Below are 16,317 nucleotides of genomic sequence, written 5' to 3' on the forward strand. Positions count from 1 at the left end.
ACTGTATAAGTCATCCATTTGTTACCTGGTTAGGCTGTATCCAAGTTTATTGCCTAGAGCCAGGTCCACTGTTAGTTCATCACCCACTGTAAATGCAGGGATGCAGTGACAGTAGATATAGCATCCCGCAGTGCCAACCTTACATACCTTGTGTGGACTCGTGAAGAAAAGAGGTCCACGTAATGGAGGTTTTGCAGACCTTGTGTGAGCTAAACCATGTCCACACAAGGTTAGCACCTTTCTCGTAAACAGTTTAAGAAGCGTTTTGAGTTATTGTCATTTGTACCAAAAGGAAGAGGAATAATCAAAAATGAGTATCTTCACTGAGTTTTCTTAACTACGGGAAATAAGGGAATGTCTGCACTTGGGAGGTAACATTAATATGTGTGTATTTGCTTTTGTTACTTTACGTTCTTGCAGGTTCACATAAGCTTGACTTAAGCGTAATTTCATATCATTTCATGCGAATGGTTAATGTTTAGATTTGGCATTCATATGATGGCTGGATGACATTTACATTCAGGTGTATTGTTGCAACAGATTTTTTGGTGCACCTAGGTCTAGAGCCAATGTTTTTCTGCAATCGCGGAAAGATTAACGGAATTTGCAGAATCAACACTTTGGAACGGAATCCATTGCTTGAAATGGAACTTGCAAAATTTCCCAGTAAGCGTGGCTTAAAAAGTGAAGACAACTTTTCGCACATTACTAAAAATACAGGCCTACCTGACCCTGATAAAATGATTGCTTTTAATAACAGAATTATGCTGGAAACATACAAACTAGCACCACCATTGGGTTGGCTGGTGCCGAAGTGAGCCCAGGCGCTGGCACAGCATGGCGATGTACACACTAGCCGCTCACACGTGCACTGCACTAGCAACAAAATCAAGGCACAAACAGGTTCATACTCACACATATGCTTATTGAACACATGGGGGAACTCTGTCTGTGTGTCCGCATAAACACCCTGAGACAAGGTATATACAGCATGGTGAAACGACCAAACTGTTTCAGCAAAACGGAAGACAAATTGCATTTTTCTTGAATTACATGAAACCTAGTGAGCTTGATGTACCTTAGCTGAAATAGCCCCTTGAAAGTTTCGATGAAGAGCAAAGGTTTCACTCACAAACATGCATTTTAAGGCCCAGGTTTGATGTTAACTTTCCAAATTTGTCGCACCTCTGCAAAATAAAAATGGTGGCTTGATGTCCAACATAAAATATTTTGATCAACAGTTGTTGCATGGAGTACTTACTTCATAACTGCACTGTACATTGTATTTAATTAATCTGATTTTGCACGAGGATTGACACATGAATAGTACATTGATGAATCTTTTTGTAAGTTTTTGACGATTGCACTTATGAGAAACCGAGGGATGTCGTACTGTTAAGTAGATTTCAAAAAAATTTTGGAAAAAATGGAAAATTATTGGCCCCAAAGGTACCATATTTATAATGGTTGTACAATTATACATTCACTTCATTTGGGTCTTACTCCTGAACAGCATTTAGTTTTGTCTTTGTTTTAGTTTAAATCGGTTTGATTCGTTTCCCCACAGTGATCATGCCTTGTCCAGCTCCATGCGGCGGACCAACAGGAACTCATCCCGTGGCTCTGAGACCAATCAGGAGACTGTCAAAGACCTATGCAAATTACTTTCCGCAGCCGATTGGACAGAGAGACTCCAGGGAATTACTCAAGTGCAAGAATTGGCCGAGACCAATGTTGAACTCATCACTGCAAATATTATTAAGGTTTGTGCCACCAAAGTACATGATTCTCTTCGGCTACAATGTGATGCATGTGTACAAATGACAGAATTTCATGCCTGTGTTGTGGTGTCAATGGACACAGCTGTTTCACCTAGTTCTTGAATGGGTTCTAATTCCACCCACTCTATGTCCCTGCAGATCTTTGACAACTTCACCTCGCGGCTGACCGACTCCAATAGTAAAGTCAATCAAGTGGCACTTCAAACCATGCTGAGTATGGTACCCAGACTTGGGGAATACCTGGGTGCTGTGATAACGGGGGTGGTGCCTGTGGTGTCAGGTAACCTTGCTTCTAAGAATGCAGTTATATGCAAAACAAGTGAAGATATCCTGGACAGCATTATAGAGCATGTTGGTATGTACAGTTGAAAAGTAATGCCCGGTTTATAAGAAGCATATTCACTTTTAGGTTTTGTTAAATCTGTCATTTACCTTTGTTCACTTCTATCATTTCCAGTTTTGTGTTGATCAAGGTGCTCGTAGATGTACTTTGTAGATTTATTAGCGATTTTCTCTTTTTTTTGCTGTATAAACAGGGGAGAAACATAATTCTTTCTTTTTTGAAAGTCTTTGCAGTAGCATTTTAATAGAAGAGAACATCTCTGTTGCTAACAGAAACACATTGGGTAAAGCACTCCTATTGACTGCTTTGTGCAGAAAAAACTTCCCATTCGGTATACTGTGTAATAAAGTTCTTGATTGTGTGAAGCACCCCCACCTTTGTATGGGGATCAACATATAAATTCTACATCATAGGAAAAACAAGACCCTAGTCAGTTCAGTTTTGATGTTGTCATTCCAGGCCTTTTAAATGACAAGATTGGTTCATTTCCACAATGGTCACTTTTCCATGTTCGTTTTGTAAATTGTAATGTCATTGTGCCTGTTTCTTCTTTGTTTGTTACCACAGACAAGATTGTCTTGATACAGCCCTTTTCCTCGGCCACACAATATGGCAATGCTCGAGTTAAGCCAAAGATGGTGGAAAAGCTGGCATGTAAGTTTACACGCTTAATTCAAGTTGTTCAACACTTTTTAAGTTTATGGTCGACACGCTGCCCCAATTTAGTGCGCCTAGTACGTAATTTAGGGATATTTAATTGATTGAGGCATTCCCTGCACCACACAAAACCATCATTTTGACTTCCTAGCACCTGTTTACAATAAGCAATTTCAAATTTTCAACCAAGATAAACAAACATTTGGGATAAATGAAAGATTTCCGTGCAAAGTGCAGTTAGCAAATGAGTGTTTATTGACTATTTATTCAAAAATGCACTGCCAAAAAGCCACCCCATAACAACTTCTTGGTGCTGCACTGCATTGTGAATCGCCTGTTTTATCTTGACTTTTGGAAGTTACCAAGGTTTCTGGACACGTGCCTCCCCCCACCCCCAAGTCCATTCTGACATACTCTCAAAATGAGCTTCCATTAATCCTACAATTTCTCCCTCCCCACATATTTATAGACCTGTCAACGCAGGTATATCCACGCAAGCAACAGACAGTGGTCCGCAATGTTCTGCCAGTGCTCTGGCATCTCCTGGGCAGCTTGACAGGCAGCGGGGCAGTGCCGGGGGGAACGGGCAACCTCAGGGGTGCCGTCAACAAACTTGCTAAGGAGTTACACAGTGTCATGGGGGAAGCACTTGTGCAGCATGCCAGCAGCCTACCACCTAGACAGCGCAACACCTTGATGGAAATCCTGGGTGTATAACAGCACATCCTCCAAGCATACACGTGTACATAAGTGGACAAACAAAGAAACAAATATATTTATATATTACAGAAACTATACACACTATGAATTTTGAAATTTTCTTGAAATATTGAGTGTTGATGTGATGAGAAGTTTGTGTGTTCCTTAGTTATTTGATCGAATGAGTTGTTGCAGTCATCTCGGTGATCAGCTGGTTTTCCCACTACCTCCAAAATAAAAACTTACATGTGTTTCAGATGTATGCCTTTCTCTCTTGGTGCATTCATTTTGAGCTGTGATATAAAAGGAAACAAGCTATCGCCAAAGTTTTTTTCATTTGGTTCACAAATGACTTGCAATTCACGGATGTATTTAGAGTGTTAAAAGAATGGACCTCTTTTATTCCTGGAACTGGGTTCAAGAATGAAGTATCCATTAATCAGTGTTAATTCCTCAAGACACTTTTCTGTGTATTCATTTCCATTTTCCCCATAATATTCTAGTGTTGGTGGTAGGAAGGTTGTTTTTCGGTAAGAAAATTGACTTCCCCTTACGCTGTGTTTGCCTTTTTGTTGTATCACTCAGTAACCAAATGTGTGTCAGGTGCCTGGCACTTCAAAAATACATGGATATAGACACCACAGTGCCTACAAGTCAAGAAGCACATAGAACAGTTAACCCTCCTATGCTGAAGTCACTCTTTGGGTCACTTGGTAAACACCTCAAAGAAGCACAGCTGTGTTGTGTTGTGCACTGCACCAACAGTCCCTCACAGGAATATCAGATTGCACTTTTGTGCTGCCCAACAACTGTGCTTCACTGTTTCATGTGTGAAATTGTGCAGTAAACCAAATGCAGTGAAGAGGACTGCACAAAAGACCCTGTGTCATTTTGTGCTGCCAACCAACTGTGTACACACTGTGCATGTTTGTGTTCCATGTAGAAAATACATGCACAAGAGTGACTGTGGGCACTCATGCATATTTATGCTGTAAAACCAAAGGAGGGTTAGTAAAGTCGATTGTCTGTGTGAAGCTCAATTACCTTCAGTCGTCTACGGTTGAAAGCTACCGGTATTTAGAATGAAGACAGTACAGATACAAGACATCCTGTGCATTGATTTCCATTTGGCATGATGTCGTGTGGTAGAAAGCAAGTATTGTAGGCAATAAACAAACCAGTATGTTACTTGTGGGAAAATGTGGCCCAGTGATAGGGGTTTGTAACACCTATTCATAGGGTCTGGGGTTCGAACTCAGGGATGGGCATACGCCCTGACCCTTTGGCAAGTCACCTGACCCCTCTGATATTATCCACCCAGGAGTATCAATGCTGTGAGGACAGAGAGGGTTATTGTATGGTTGACTAACCATTTTGTGCCAAGTATTGAGCTTTATTTCTCTAGGAACCTAAGTTTCGGGAATGGTTACCAGCCCATGGGTTTGCCAATTAAGTACATCATACAAGTCCCTACCACCATTAATACAGGGTTGCCAGATCTGCATGCAGTTCATTTATTTCAGGTTGTTCTCACACTCTCACGCCCAGGTGGGATTTCTCATGCCAAAATATAAATGAAACAAAAACTGGAACAATATTTGTCAAAAGGTAATTTGCTCAAGCCATATCCTATTCTGACAGTGGAATGAAAACTCCACAACCTGTGAGGTTATTTCTGATCTGATCAGCTTTCATCACAGTTGGCAGTTATACTTCATACACGTTTGTTATAGTAGGACCAATCTATCTGCAACAGCTTCACAGAGCTACAGCTACGTCTATTGGGGCGTTCCCATGCTCAACACTGAAACCTGTTGCTTAGACAGGTTACCTTCAAAGCTGGATGGCATTTTCTCAAAAGAATTTTTTAAATTAAAAATATGTGATTCTATTATACCACCTTGCTCCATGTACATGTATTATTTATTTTTCGAATTATTTTTTGTCTTCAATGAATTTAAAAATAGGTGTAAATACATAAAGCTATATACTTGTATATTGGCACGAGACAGAACAAATTCTAAGAGTGTGTAAACTTCCGTCCGTTCAACTTCTGTGTAGTTCCGTGTCACACAGTTTGAAGTTATCTAACAGCACTTTGTGATTTTGGAAAGAGTTTATCTCCCGTTTATTGGGTAAGCAGTTTGTATGGTGTGCTTCATGGAAGACGCAGCTGTGTGCCGTCTAAGAACTAGAGTATTACTCTAAGTGAGGTACTCGTCAAGAGTTTGAAATGGGCTGAAAAGGCCAATTTAGTGCCTGGAAGCCTTCCAGTTCGAGTGTTGTAAAAACGAGTAATTGTAGAGGTTTGATGTCAGCGTTTACAATTTTAAGAAGGAATGCCCGTGAAAGACATTTTATGATCTCCCATACATTTTTCAGGATGCATCTTCTAATGACTGGCATTTTGTAATTATGAGAAACACCTTGATCTATTCAGTAAGAGGCTTGATTTTTTTAATGAAGCAATGCAAACAGATTGTTTTGGTGAACAATCCTGTTTCATCTAATAACGAGACGTACAGTTTAGCTTAGAACTGAAATTGATGTCAGCTTTCAGAGTTAGTATTACGTTCCTTGAAACTTTCTTCAAAATCTTTTAATTCATATAAAAGATGCACAGAGTACTTAAATGACTTTTTTAAACCAAGAGATGCTTGTCTTTAGAACCACTGTAAGTCAGTGGTTCATTGTTATTGTGTTTTTCTTCCTCCATGAATGAGTAACACCTTGGCAACAAGTCAGCATTTATTTGGTTTGAAATCATTTCTCTCCGTTCAAAGTGGCAAAAAATTTTTTTTTAATTAAAAATAAAGATATTGTTCACAACACTTTTTTTCTCAATAGTTCACGATATTAGTATATTCATCTTTTGTTTATTGCTGTCTTCGTTTATGTACTCCACACCGTCAGGACGAAACCTATGAAGGGTCCGTATTTACTTATAGCGATGGAAGTATATGTACCCTGCTTTGGGATGCATGCGAAGGTTTTGACTGCGGCTAGCGGTGACACTTGGGCCTATAAAAACTACTGGCTGGTTGCCGTGGCCACTTCCGGCAGGCACGTGTGTTAAACTGCCCGTTGCAGCCAAGACACTGCTGACACCGCCTTTGGCTAATTTTTCTGTTGCAGTTACTAGTAAGAAGACAACCCTGAAAATGCAAGCAGTACATTTGTGTTGTGTGGATTGAATTTCCCAGTGGTAACGAACAGGTAAATAAAAACCAACTTATTTTTCAGATTTTCAGCCATGGGACCCAGACATAGTAGAGTGATCGATTTTTAGAATAAACGTAAGTATCTTAGCTGGACAGCAGTTGCAGTGAATATAATGCGTAATTATGTACGGTACATGATATTCATGTATTAAACTCATGGTTGCCAAATGTATGCAAATGGCGCTTTGTTAACAGTATTGAGCTGCGTATTAGACGCGTCATTCGAGCAAAAGCTGGCTTAGTTCTGATTAGGTGGCGATTAAAAGTACATTTAGATACTTGTTGAAATAATCATATATCACCTGGCATTGTTGAGAGATTATGATTAATAGTCTTCAAACATGGATTCCTGGTTTAAGTGGCTTGTCAGAGTTGCTGTTGCTTGACAGAAGAGAATTTGTTCCTGCCATTGTAACCAAAATGCAAGAAATATTGCTTCATTTTCCCCAGGTAAAAGCTCTTCTGGCGCTTTTTGGGTTGACGTTTTAAAAAATCAGTCATAAATACCTCGGACAGTTTCCCTATTCCACACATACAACTTAACATTAATAGTTTAGCCTAATCGATTCTGATTGTTCAAGAGTCTGTATGCACGCGGCTCGCAACGCGCGCGAGAAATCCATATAAGGAGATTCTTTTGAGCAACCTGCACAGGGATTATACCATTAAATGGACGGGGTGTTCGGGAAAATGAAAGTAAAATTATAGAACAAAGTCGTTGGAAATTCATCATATATTAACGTCTTTTGACTCTGACTAAAAAAAAGTATTTAAAACTAGGAATAAACATCGGCTTGGCCGGTCTGAAACTAACATGTAAGACTCAGGAGAATGCACGGTGATGGTGCCCAAGTCACAGGCGGAGCCATTAGTCGCATCTATTCTCCTGAGTTGGTCTTAAACGGCCAAGCACTTATACCCTTATTCTTACCTTACGCGGGAGGTGGGATCAACTAGTTGTGTTCCCACAGTACTGTTGTCTACAGAGCAAGATCAGCAGTATGCAGTGTTTTTACTGAGTTGTTTCGTGTGTAAATATTCATGAGCGCTGTGTTACAGAATGTCCAGTAGCAGCTTAAGGACTGTTTAATGTATAGTGTAATCTTTGTACATAAATTGCATCATGTTTGAATGTGAACCAAATATTAAATCAGAGTACCAGTTACAGTACTACATTAAAAAAAAAAGGTTGCTGAAATGTAGGTGAATGTTCTATGCGGATTTGTTTGTGTGGCTTGCAGTCAGCTGTGCGAGCTCACATGAAATTGGGTGTTTATCCTCGGAACGAGGGCTGTATCCCTCCGAGTTGAAAACGAAAGCGAAGTTTAGTGCAAATTGTTCATTTTTTGTGGTTTGGTGTAGTATTTTGAAGCATCAGAAGAGTAGCTGTGCAGATTACGCAGTGGGGAAAATTGACCATGCTTCGATGAGTATTGTGATCCTGAGCAAGAGCCCTTTTCAGTTTTTTATCATTTATTTTTTTAGGTTGGTTTCAGCACTGCATGCAACTGTAACATTGTCTGACATTTTTTTCTCTGGAAAAAGCTTAAGGGGTTGGGTCTGTTTTATAAATTGTAGATTTTCAAATTATGGGGAGAGGGAACGACGGCCCAAACTCCGTAAATCATCACCATTTTCAAGAAAACACTTTGGCCCCAAATCATGATTTTTTTCAAATTCTGGGGTTTTGGGGGGCAAAATTCAATAGGCTATGCGATGACTTCAGCTTTGTGTAATTGTGTTTCCCAAATTTAGTGAAATGAGCGATATCACAATGATCTACCTGGGGCAAATTTCTACTTAACAGCTACTGAGTTTTCACGAAGAGCCGAGTTTGTCTTCCATAGAGATAGTGTTAACAATAAAGGGTGAATTCATGGGCAAACTTGTTTCGCCGTTTCACAAAGAGACGAATTTGACTGTAGAAATGCAATATGCATACAAATGTAATAATTTTGTAATTTTTAATTACTTACCCACCGACATAATTAGTCTGTTCAATCACCGCATAGGCACGCGTTTGTAATGGAGATCAAATCGGAGCGCGTCACTGGCCGATTCCACCTCGCTTAGCACCCTTTTTCCATAATAAGGAAACAAAGTCTACATTTTCGAAACAACTTACCTAAATAAGTTGGAGCTGATGTCCACTTTCGTATCAGAAAGAAAAGAGGGAAGGGCTTTGGTTTTTGATGGAAATTATGGGGTAAAACGGCAGCGTAAAACGACGCCGACGAAGAGCTGTGAACGAAGACGAATCCGCGCGTGTAGTCTGGTTCCTTGACCTGGAACCATAAGAGTTTCCTTTATGAGATTCAGTATATGGGTGCCCTGCCCAATTCAAGGGGAATTCTTCGGCAGGCCGAGGTGCTCAAAAAGTACCCTTGCAGTTTATTTGAAAAAGAGGAGATTTTGTGGCCCAAGAAATTGTGGGATTGTGGAAGAATGGCCCAGAATGAACTCCCAAGATTCAAGGGCTCCCATCCCATGGCGAAGTATAGAAAAATGCTACTGAAAAATTGTCCCAAGAGCCTGAAAAGGTGAAGGGTTGTCATTCGAAAAATGGCCACTGACAGACTTGGAAACGTTCACTTTTTGGGAGGTGAGTTTTCATTGGTTAACCTACTAAAAATTGAAAATGAATTGAGAGCTGAATGACCCCTGAACACTTTGTTTTTTGTTTGAGAGGCCTGAGGGACTTCGGTTGCCCGCACCGGGACTGCAACGGTGGTTGATTTTACATTGTCTTCAACGGGGCTTCAATTAGTTCAGTGCACCCGTATCCACACTGGTTGAGTCAGGTTACCAGGCGTGAACAAAAAAAAATTGCATGATGCGGTCGTCTTTCGCCGAACTCGGGTAAAAAAAATCCCTTTTTTGGAATAAATATTGTCAAAACTTACCAAAACTAGAGCAACTAAGATTAAGGAAAGGATCATCAAGGTCTGAAATGTCAGTTAGTTTGAAAAAGTGGACTTTGTTTTCCATTCTATAGGAACAGGGTGCTAATGGTAATGAACACCAAATCTACGACAACAGTTATTGACTAAGCAGTAAGGCTCCTGAAAAACACATGTACTGTCAAGATGGATTTGGAAAGGTTTCTCAGTCGGAGCCAGCAGAATTGAACATTTAATTGAACATTTCGGGAAAATAGTGGGAATTACTGTTGCCAACGTGTACGTAAGCTTGACTACCTCCCGACGCGAAGCCCCTCAAACCATGCTGTATTTGTATACTACCATTTGTCTTTCTTTTGCTGCTTGGAGTGCAAGTCTTCGACTGGGGGAGGAAAGCAAAATGGCACGCGTTTTCACGAACAGACGAAAGTGGCATGAATTTTAGCACTTTCATGAAGAGGTGCGTTTGTTTGTTAACAAAAATAAACAATTTTAGTTGACCTCTATTAATATAATTAATACTATTTGGCAGTTTTGTGCCATTTCAAGATCCCCTCTCAATGCAGTAGCTTTTAAGGTCAAAGGCATGCTAAATGCTGGGGAAACCGTTTGAAAAAGAGACCAACTTCACATGCGATTTTTTCGAAAGCTAGATTTTGCTCTGCGGTGAGAAATTCGCCTCTTTGTGAAAACGCCCGTTTTTTGCGGCGACAGATATTTCAAAAACGTGAACGTTATTTCATCTCTAAAGGTGTTGACACCGACTTTTCCCGTATAGCTTTTCTCAGTATACCCCTTTTTCCCTGCTCACAACGTATGTCTATAAGCAGTTTGTAATTCTAGCTTCTTTCGGGAATATATCTCTAGAAAATAATTTACGGATCCATGGGCTTTCCATTCGAGTACGACAGTTTTCTATTTTTTTAATGTATCACTAAGGCACATTCAAATGTAAACCGAAAACTCGTCAACGCTATCACCATATACGGTGAAACGTTTTACAAAGCATTTTACAAAAGGGCATATAAATATATTGCTCCCCGATCATCGCCAAACTCCCCTCCACTTAACCCGAGGATAACATGCCAGGCATGCCTACCACGGCTGCGTTGGATGAACAGTGCATTGCATTGCGTTGCATCCCATAAGGGTCTTGAGAAATGTTGGCCGCTTTGGACCTTTTGGGTGCTTCCTGGTGTATCCAGTAATTTAGAATGTAAAAACAAAATGCCCTACAACATGCAGTGAGTAAAATTAAAGGGAGGAATGCCCTTGGCACGTTGCTCTTCCCCAGTCAGCCATCTATTCACTCTACAAAGTGCGCAAGATGGGCCGCTAGCATACTCCTCATAAGGCGCCCTCATTTGATAGCCTTCCTGCGATATCCGGCATCAACTTCAAATGTCGAGGTCGGGCGGCCTGTTCTCAACACAGGTTTCTTGTTCTTGCGCTCGATCGGTGGGAACATGACTCAAGAACACTGTTCTCGGAACAGGATCACACACCACCTCTTCGTCAGAGTTTTACAAGAACACACGGAAAACTCGTGAGATTTTGATTTTTGAAAAGCTGCAACATGGCAAAACGTAGAGTGATGGCTTACAAAGCCAGAGACTATAGGAAATTTTGCAAAAGTAACATTAATTATTCTTCATAACACAGAAATGAATGTTCCTGTTTAAACAGAAAAGAATTAATCCCAATTATCCAAATATTAACTCTCGAATAACGTACATGGACGTCGCCATGTTGCATGTTGCTTGTGACTAACTTCCAGCAATAACCGGTTGTATGTTCCCGGTGTTCGAGCGGCTGATCCAAGAACAACAATCAAGCTGTTCGTGAACATACGAGAAGAAGCCGCTGGAACTCAGCCAAAGATTGTACAACGAACAATCATTAACTACGACTTGAGGGGTAAGACCCTCGTCGGTGATATTAATAATGTAGTAATTGATAATTGCATATGAACGACATGATCTTGCATAAAGATTGTATAGAATTTCCACCTATCAAAGTAGTCAGACTAGTAAACTCGTTCATTATAATGGAGGTATGAACAATGTAAAAACAAGTCCGGAAATTTGATTGGCTGCTACCTTTTGGTAGATGAACTAACTTGCTGTATGCAAAACAGTTTGCAGATTCATCAAGTCTGGATTTCTGAACTCCAGCTTTACACAAGAGGGCGCGAACGACGTGCGGCCTCCATACCCAAAGCGTAAACGCAGACGCCACGGAGGATCCCAACTGCAGTCAAGTGGCACCTTTTCCATCAAACCATTGGGAAGGAAACTTCCCCACCGGATCACTACCCATTCAAAGTCAAACACATTGCGAAATCAAAATTAACACTAAACTGTGATTACGTAATGCTGTTTTGTCTTAAAAGTTAGAATGAGTTTTTCCTAACCGGAAATCAGGTGCAATCGAATGTATTCATTGCTTCAGTTGTAAAGGTCTACTAAAAGCTGTTCCATGTATGTCGCAAACGCGAGCACGAACGCAAAATTGTGACGTCAGATCAAATGTAGGCCTATTCGCACTGCGAATTTGCAAACGTTGAACACGTTTAAGCTCAAGCGACATTCGCTGCAAATTTGTTCAAGGACGTCAAATTCGCCTAAAGTACGAAAATGACTGTGAATTAGTCACATAACTGACTCGTTATGCCCCACCGTCGGGACGAAGCGACGTTCAATGGATAGGGGTGAAACGACATGGTACTTCCACCACTCAAACAGATTGGGCTGACATCTCCCCGGCACTGATCTACGCACAGGGTTCCGATTCCATGACCATGTCCACATGCCCACAGCTTGACCTACTACAAAAGAAATACGTGAGAACCAATCAACAGATAGTCACCTTTCATTTTCGTGAGCAGACTGTATCTCCGGAAGATAAAAACGTTGGAAAGCGCAATGCTGTCTGCACTAGTGTTAATGACCCGGCGGTATGTGCTTGTAACTCACCCTCTTCGAGATACCCCAGTTAATAGAAATACCATTTTATCAAATTCATTGCCGGGAATATTCACAGCGTCACGGTGAAAGGGTCCATGAAACGACTCCGGCGAAACTTGCGCAATGCGCACGTTTTAGGCTACGGCCGTCCGATTGGCTAAGGCATCTTTTAACAGGATTATTTTATATTGTTTCAATCATGCCATTCCTGTGACCAGCGAGACAATGAATCCCGATCAGTTCCTTGTATGCAGCGTCTTTCAAGTCTGTGTATTTGTTGAACATAAAGTATGTATTTTCTATGTGGTTAAAAATATCAGCAAAAATGTATTTTTATTTAAGTAGGAGCATGAGCGGCAGATTTTAGAAGTCCTTAAATGTCCCAGCTACCCCCAGTTAACCATGTGCTTTCTCCTTCATGTGTAGGCCTACAGCAACAATTAAAATCCCAATAAACCAAATACAATTGATTGAGCATTTCAATGGGCGCTGTTTATGCAAAGTTATTGAGAAAAAGACAAAGTCACTCAACAGTAGTATACAGTTACTGTTAGATTTTTTTTGGAACTATGTATCTCACCATTTTGGAATTGCCATATGTAAACGTATGGTAACCACGTATTTCAACATTTTGGAACTGCCGTATGTAAACGTAAATTCTGACAGTTACAAATGGCAGCCGTATATAGGGCATCAAGTACTTTTGCCAAGTTACTCATTACAGACTTTTGGCGGCAAGTGTTGATGGTCTTCCCTTAATTTCAAGTCCTTACGGCTCTCAGATGCTGGCTTTGGTCTCTTTTTTGTGGAATGTATTATGTGAAAAGATTCATGTAGTGTAATTCAGCGTGGGAAATTCTTGTTTGCCTTGACATATGCTGTGCAGGAACTGATGCTATCTGTTTACATACATGCACAAGTAATGGTTGACAAAAATATTTTACAATATCGTTAATACGATAATCATTAACTTTGATTACTTTATAGCGTTTTTCCTGGATAGGACCTCCACCAAAGCAAAATCCCCTCAAATTAAAGTCGAGAACAGAACTCCCTTTAACGGCCCAATCGTAAAGGCTGAATGGTAGGTTTGGGAAGTGTGCCATTTTTTTTACCCAGCATATTATTTTAGCATTTGTTTTTTTCGGCTTTGAATGTGGCTAGTTCTGTCGCATTTAAAACAAAAGATTACTTTATTCCTAAAGCCCAATCAGCTGTGTCTGTGTGTTGCTTTGGCTCGTGCTAGCCTGGCTCCTCTCCGTACGACCGAGTCGAGCTGCGATTGGTTAAATAAACTACCCAAAGAAATGAACCTCAGTGACAAGTCTTTGAAATACTTGTCCGCATATCACTGTTCCATTAATGCCAACAAAAGCTTTAATTTCAGTGTCATGAAATGAAAATAAAAATGTGAGGTTTTTATAATGATATCAGAATGAATTTCCATTGAAAACGTTTACGTCGTTTGTTCACCACTAAAACAATCGTATTAGTCCTTTGAACCTTTGCCAGGAGATCAGGTTGAAGAGACTATTTTGTAAACTGATTGGCCTCACTTGCAAACATCTCCCAAGTGCACAAACAAGTTAGCATTGTTAGCTTTTTTCACAAATAAGTCAAGCCCATCGGAACGGCAAAGTATCTGACACGTGGACGTCATTACGTTACATCCCCGGAGTACAATTGTGTTTCATTCAACACCTTGATCAGTCAACTGATTGCTGGATTGTCGATCGTGAGTCATTGAATTAATTGTTCAATCATATAGGACGATAGAAATGAAGTGAATCGTTTTATTAATGGGCCTCCAGCTGGACTAAGAGAGGGAGGCTTATTTGGTAGTAAATGCGCATCGCATCGCTACCAATAAAATGAACACTCCCGACCAACGCGGCTCTTTTAAACCGATGAGAGGGTGTTTCTGCCTCGTTTCTCTGCATCTGAGCCCGAGAGGGCTCCCTTGGATTAAAAGTCCCTTTCAGACCACTCTTAAAAACAGGAAAGACCTCAGTAGTAAAAAACCTCAGGAAAAAATATGGTTCAAGCAAAGTACTACTACTAGAGGCAAACACACAGCTGAACGCTATACAGACATAAACTATAAATGCATAGACTGACGCAAAACAGGAGTTACCAAAATAATGGGTGGACGTTTCACTCATAAATTCATAATTACGCAAGCACGCACATATTAACTGGGCGTGGCGAAAAAAATGTGAGCAACCTGTTGAAAATGAATAGGGGTATAATTTCAATGGTCTTTTCCCCGGAATTTTGGTACTTTTGTCTCAACAACACTCTCTAAAATCGTCCTAGCTCGTACACCGGCTGATCTAAGGGGGATTTTTTTTATGTACGACATAAGGACCCCATAACACTACTTTCGCACAAGTTCGAAAGAGAATGGCAAGGCTCATCTCTGCATGAGCAAATTTGTACAGTTTCAGCTTCAGTCATCATGCCTATACCCATGAGAATGCGTGCATAAATAGTGATAAGATCTGGGCGGAAGACTGGTGTGTGTGTTGTGTACGGACGACGGCCAATGTACCTTTTCTGCTCCTTTAATTAAAAGTATGTAAAATCGTGATAGAACAAATGCCGTTTAAAATTACAGTCTTTACATTTCGCGATATCTTCAAGATTTTAAAATGTTGTTCCGTCTCACGCACTAGCCCACTGTCTAAAGACCGATCTAGAAAAGAATTTCTATTTTCGCTTAGAAATCGTCCAAAGAATGCTACAGGCGAATCTGTGTGTTGAGTTACAACCTACAAAATGACAGAGAGAGTTGTTAAATTATAATCCAGATTTTTGCCAGCGGAAAATTGCGGTGTTTCTTTTTCGAAACTGCTATACGCAAAGTCTAAAACCCCGAAAATCTACTTCTGACGTTCCATAAAGAGAGCTGTATCAGACAGCATATAGATGAATTCGCTTTGAAACACCAAGCAAACGATATACTTGCCATGTTTGACCTGAAAGTGACCATAAGGTGACCTTTACCCAAATCTACTAACTGTCCACTTTGAGTGGTTGACAATTGGCTGCGGGGCTGTGATATATGCAGTAGAAACTGCTTCACGCATTTGTGTTGCATTGGTAAGATACATGTGTGAACATCAGGTCTTACATTCACCCACCTCTGGTTGAACAAGGACACCCTTCACTTCATACAGTGATTCGTTTCTGCGCATTAATCGATTTTGCAGCGTTTTATCGGTATCAAAACCTGTATGTATGGTTGTTATTTCCCACAGCCTTTGAAAATATATTGATAACAGTTGATAAAAAAGCGGACGACAAAACAATGATAAAACAATAAACGATTGACTTGAGTTCCGGATCCCGTCCCGCCTCAGCTTGATCATAATATGATACAATGACAGATCATCTATTAAGGAGGTCCGCTTAAAGATGCCAAGGCAAAGGAAGACAGGCAGATATTTGAGTCAAAAAGTAACTGTCTCAATTACACAGTTTTATTTCACATTAACGTTCGGGATTCAAATGTCCAGGTTTTATTACAATTAAATAGGATTCAAATCCTTATTCCTATATTCCTGTGTTATTCCTACATTCTTACACTCTTGTATTCCCTCAATTCCTATATCAGTATTTTTATTTGAATTTATTTACTCTATTCACAACTTGATGTGGAGTGGCAGGTCTTTGGCCACACTGATTATTATCGCTTTGTCTCTCCAATGCCCATCTTGTTATTATTATTATTTATTTGACCATCACGAG

The 16,317-nt window shown here is 40.3% G+C and overlaps 1 pseudogene across 1 annotated transcript in view; it reads left to right on the forward strand.

Annotated features, from left to right (window-relative positions):
- Positions 1–7,903, forward strand: part of LOC147800455 (TOG array regulator of axonemal microtubules protein 1-like) — a 54,153-nt pseudogene extending 46,250 nt beyond the window's left edge. The window contains exons 20-23 of the transcript XR_015427475.1: positions 1,568–1,763; positions 1,920–2,136; positions 2,692–2,778; positions 3,251–7,903. The product of XR_015427475.1 is annotated as a TOG array regulator of axonemal microtubules protein 1-like (transcript). The remainder of the gene's footprint in view (positions 1–1,567; positions 1,764–1,919; positions 2,137–2,691; positions 2,779–3,250) is intronic.
- Positions 7,904–16,317: the final 8,414 nt, after the last annotated feature.

This window comes from Acanthaster planci, linkage group LG01 (assembly GCF_054643075.1).
Source record: "Acanthaster planci isolate LZ-2023a linkage group LG01, COTS_SCS, whole genome shotgun sequence".
NCBI lineage: Eukaryota > Metazoa > Echinodermata > Asteroidea > Valvatida > Acanthasteridae > Acanthaster > Acanthaster planci.